The sequence below is a fragment of the Otolemur garnettii genome, unplaced genomic scaffold, assembly GCF_000181295.1.
Source record: "Otolemur garnettii isolate 467f Iridium unplaced genomic scaffold, OtoGar3 scaffold00234, whole genome shotgun sequence".
Lineage (NCBI taxonomy): Eukaryota > Metazoa > Chordata > Mammalia > Primates > Galagidae > Otolemur > Otolemur garnettii.
This window is the reverse complement of record NW_003852629.1, coordinates 1608267-1613664: the sequence shown is the minus strand read 5'-3', so window position 1 is coordinate 1613664 and position 5398 is coordinate 1608267. Positions and strand designations below refer to the sequence as shown.

Below are 5398 nucleotides of genomic sequence, written 5' to 3'. Positions count from 1 at the left end.
TCCTCTCTCTCTTTTATCATTTCTCCCCCGCCGCCGGCGAGTTGACTCTTTCCCTATGTGTGTGAGGCGGCGGCGGCAGCAGCAGCAGCAGCGGCCCCCGCGCCCGCTGTGTCCCCTCCGCTCACTGAGGAAACCCACCAACCCTTAGCAGCCCCCGCGGAGGGTGCGATGGCCCCGCGCAAGAACGCCAAGGGCGGCGGCGGCGGCGGCGGCAACAGCAGCAGCAGCGGCTCCGGCAGCGGCAGCACCAGCGCGGGCAGCAGTGGAGGCAGCAGCAGCCCCGGGGCCCGGAGAGGTCAGAGGCCTTGCGGGGCGGAGGTCCAGGGCCGGGCTCCGGGTGGGAGCGCGGGCGGTGGCGGGTGCTGTGGGTCCGTGCCCCCAGGTGCCGACGTGCGCCTTCTCCATCCCCCGCGTCCCTCCTCCCTTCCGCGCGGGGCCGAGGCCGCGCTCCCCGGGCCTGCTGGCAGGCGGAGCGGGGTCCGCACCCTGGTGCTGGCCACGTTGCTGAGCCCCTTCCCGGCAGTTCCCTCACCTGCGGGGCGCAGCCGAGATGGAGGTCATTGATCCACTCTTTCTTGGCTTTCTGTCGAGTTGCAGATGGGAGTAACAGGACAATTTTTCTTTGCCTTGCATGTTTTGGTTTGTTTGAGAATCAGCCAAAGTCAGGAAAAGTAAGTTCCTGCCCAAACAGAGCTTTTCAGAACAACTCAAAGGAGGGGATATATTCGGGGGTGAAGGTGGGGGGGTGGGGGGTGGGGAGACAATTAGGAATGATTCTAATGTTTTGGAAATTATTTTAAATGCTTTTGCTTTTATGTAGCTGTCTTAATATGCGTTGCAGATGCCTTTAAAATATCACGGAATGCCATAAAATACTGGACACAGTTCTCCATTTTTACCCTTTTTGCTTAAAAAAGTCGATTGGTTATTCACCTTTCTCCTCCTGTATGTGCACACCCAGCAGAGAGAGAACAGATGTTTTAAATCTGTTTCTTCTCATATTTCAGTGGTTCTCGGTTTCTTTCATACTTCCTTTGACTCATATTGAGGATATTGAAACTGGAAGACACGTGTACTGAATGTGAATTGTAAACTTCATTTGAAATGATTGAGACTCTTTGTTTGCTGGGATCTACATGTAATGCATTTATGTACAGTATGTCAAGAAAATAAATCAGATAACTACAGTCAGACTCCAAAGAGAATTTTAATTATGGCACTTTTCACGATCCGAAATTGTTCTTATGTTCAAGGTATTGTGTTTATCTCATTCTCTTCCCTTCATTCCTTATCCGCAACGCCTAGAATGGTCTTGTCCCATAATAAATATTTCATTAGTGAATGAATGAATAAATAAATTTAAATGGTGAAAGTCGTGCAATGAAGTTCACTCTACAGATTTTCGTTCTCAGAACTAATATTTGTATTCTAAATGGAAAGAGATAAAGTTTGAAGATAAGTTCAAGCATATTGATTCACCTTTGATATAAATAAAAGTTTGTGTTCCTTTTTCACTTGCTCTTATCTGTCAGTTACTTAAACTTGTAGGACCCTCAGACAGCTGGGGTTGCCCTCCTTAACATTTATAAATGAGAAGTGACTATTGTAAGCCTTACGTGAAAAGCAGAGAAAGCTGGTGGACAAGACGTTAGTAGTAATTGTTTCAAAAGTTTTCTGCAGCTAATTGCAAATGAAATATTTCTTTGCTCCATTTTATCCTTTGTACTTTTGAGTAGAAGACTGATGGCATCTGAGGAAGTCACTTTATGTGGCCTGTTACTTTCTGGTACGAATTAAAATTGGGAAATGTGTATCATGTTCTACCCAAGAAATATTTGAATCAGCATTTTAACTGGCAGGTGACAAGTTTAGGAAATGTTATCACTTAAGTTAATTTATGCTGTCATATTTGGGCATTTTGGAACAAGCCATGTCCATATTTGTGATCTACAGCCTTTTAAGCTATAGATTTTACACATTGAATCCATAAATGTCTTGAAATAGATACAGTATGTAAAAAGAGAATAAGTAAAAGAGAGCAATAACTGTGCTACCACAAACACAGTCGATGGTGGAGCCCTACATGTTACGTAACAGGTATACTTTTTCCGTAGCCATTTTTTTTCTTCAGTAAATATTGAGTTCTGACTGTGTGCCAGGTAGAAGGCACTAGAAATGGAAACCAGGTTTCTTTCCATCATCCTAACCTAAACAGTTATTTTGCATTGTGAAAGTATGATTATATTATTTTATTATAGCAGGATGTACCTGATATGAGATAAAGGCAACTTGTCTTTTATTGCTCTGATTGTCTAGTCATTGAAGTATGGACATTGTGGAAACCATTCTCATCTGCTGGAGAAATAAAAGCTGAATTTTTAGCGGTGTTGTCACTGTGAGGCTCATTTAGTTCCTTGCTTTGATCATATGGATGAGGAACTTAATGCCCACAAATAGATTGCCTAGTTCACTGAAGGTTGTTTAACTAGTTACTGGAATAACCAGGACTAGAACCCAAGTTTTAAGTTGATCATTTATTTTTCCATATTACTTGAATTTTAAGTTCTCTACTATGTAAGATCTCATGGGAATGAGGAGATGAACTAGATTTATCAAGTATCCTTCTGGCTCTTTCTATGGCATTACTGCACTTAGTGAAGAAACATGGGCTTTTGTTATATCATCAGTTAAATATCCTTTGACCAAAATTGTGTTCTAAATGGTATATTTGAAAATCTTAGTTTGAGAAGAAGTGCATGGACTAAGAGTAAATATTATAGTATGTTATACTTTGAGAATCAGAAATTGATGACGTTGGTCGTATTAAACATTATTATATTTTACTTCTGGTGTAAAAGTATGGGGCAAAAAGGGCTCAGTCTTTTGAAGCATGCACTTTAGAGAAAAAGTGATTTTTCTGGCCAGAGCCTTGATCTAGGTGGTTATTTTGTTGAACAGTAATATTCAGAAGCTGAAATTTTGGGGTTTTATATTACGTAGCTTTTATTACATAAAGCAAGAATCTGCTTTTTATTTTCTTAAAGTTAAACTGAGAGATGAAAAGTGCTTTTCTACAGAGTTCAATTTTACCTTTTTTAGTTTTATTCATTATAATGTAAAAGAAACATGAATAAATTAGGTATCTTACCTTTAATTTGCATATACAATTGAATTTGCATGGCTAGTTGGGGCCAGAAGAAGCTTTTTCAAATTCGTTGATCTGAAAATTTTTGGTGAAGGGTCATGATATCCTTTTGACCTGATTTTCTAGACACTGATAATGTGTCTTATTTGTTTAGCTTTTCCCTTTCAAGTGTCACCCACTCCTTCCCTGTAATCTTCTAGCGTCTTTTCTGCCTGTCTGTCCTGCTGTTATACTACCCTTAACCAGTAGGTGTCACTGTAGAACTCTTTCCCCCTTTAACTTGAAGCTTTGGGTTATATAACAGCAATTAGTTGTATTGCCATTATTTAATCAATTTGTACATACTCTAAATTATTGATGGACAATTACTTAAAAACTGTTAGCTACTACTGCTTTTTAGTTCTCTCAAGGCCTCTAACAGTAGATTTTGAAATTTAATGTTAAGAGTTTGTCTTAAACAGCCTCTTTTTTTAGGCTTAATTAGAATTAGATATATTCATAGGCTATATGTAAAAGAGACGTATTCACAGATTCATTTTATGGGCATTCATAATTTAGAAATGTACTTCTTTTTTCTTTTTCTTTCTACTTTCAGTGTTAGATAATTAAGTAACTTACAGATACAATATGAATCTGATTGCCTTCTGGCCCCAGTGAAGGGGCCCTGGTGAAATTTCCTTTCTTTAGCCAGAGACTATCAGCTAAGGCCAGTTGCTTTATATTCAATTACTCATTCTAGGATGGAAAGGAAGGAAGTCCATAATTCTTCTGCAGTAAGAATTGTGTCTCTTTTGTGTTCAGTTGAGCAGCATTTTACTTAGCCTGTTCAGATCATCTGAAACCAAGTACTAAAAAGTGTTTTAAGAGCATTCTTGTGCACAGTTTTAAAAGACTAATTAACTTCTTGTGAACTGGAGAAGTAAAAGATAGATTGGTGTTTTAGTCTTGCTTTAAAATGTTGTGTCTCATAGAGATCATTAGAAAATAAATGCATGAAGTTTTAATTTTCAGCAAATTACTAGGAGACTAACTTGGATAAAGGCTCATGTGAGTTAGTCACCCTATTTTTAGTTAGTATTAGCTATTTAACCTCTGAGTCCTCTGGTCCCAATAGGAAGACCTTTTTTCTGAAAAGGCAGTGTAGTTTGAGAGAGAACCTGATGACCTGGATTAGATTCATTTAAGAACTGTGTGGTAGGCCAGGCATGGTGGCTCACACCTGTAATCCTAGCACTTCAGGAGGCCAAGTTGGGTAGGTTGCTTGAGCTCAGGAGTTCAAGACCATCCTGAGCAAGAGTGAGACCTTATCTCCACTAAAAACTGAAAAATTAGCTAGATGCTGTAGTGGGCACCTGTAGTCCCAGCTACTTGGGATGCTGAGGCAAGAGGAGTGCTAGAGTCCAAGAGTTGAGGTTGCTGTGAGCTATGATGTCACAGCACTTTACCCAGGGTAACCAAGTGGGACTCTGTCTCAAAAATGAACGAACAAACAACAACAACAACAACAACCCAAAACTGTAGCTAGTTGCTCAAATTCTCTAATTCCAGATTCCTCAGACCAAATTATTCTCTACTTTCAGAGTAGCCCTAAGACCAATTTCATGTGCCTTCATGCTTTTTATATTTTCCCACTTAAGAGCTTCTAATGGTAGGGGTGAAAGCAAACCTTTGGGAAATATAAAAAATGTAGATGTAAGTGAAGTTGCATGCTTCAAATTTTTGATGATTTATTGTATAAAATATTTTTATGTTGTACTTGGCACCATCTGTATTTTAAGTATTTGGGTGCTCTTGAGGTAGGGTATTCTGTGTCTCTGAGCCCCACGTGATACATCTCTCTCTCTTCTGAGAGTGTATTTATTTGCCGGTCAGCCTTCAAGTTGCTGATTTGCCCTCTGACAGCTCAGAGATCTATCATTAGTTTATATTACTGGGGCTCAGTTACATTTTAGGTCTTTTGAAGCTATTCCAGACACTGTTTTAATACATATCATGAAAATTTGCAACTTAGTTTTCATCTTGGATACTTTTGTATCACCTCTAAGTGCTTTGACTTCATACTGTACCAAGATATGAAAATGTTTCTTAATTAATCTCCTTTTGATAAAACCTGTTTATGTACACAGAACCTATCTATAGCTGTCCTGAATCTCTGGGAAAAAGCCTTAGCCATCTGTCAGGAGACAGAGGGGCAGGAGCTAGCTTACTTGCTTCAGTGTATGCTGCCCCAGTCTGCTCTGCCCTGCACACAGG

General features: G+C 40.0%; 1 long non-coding RNA gene across 1 annotated transcript; it reads left to right on the top strand.

The window, feature by feature from the left end:
• The first annotated feature begins 93 nt into the window (after positions 1-93).
• Positions 94-4358, top strand: LOC111722309. The gene is made up of 3 exons (XR_002771141.1): positions 94-295; positions 1441-1447; positions 4349-4358. It is a non-coding gene; the product is annotated as an uncharacterized LOC111722309 (long non-coding RNA).
• The last annotated feature ends 1040 nt before the right edge of the window (positions 4359-5398 follow it).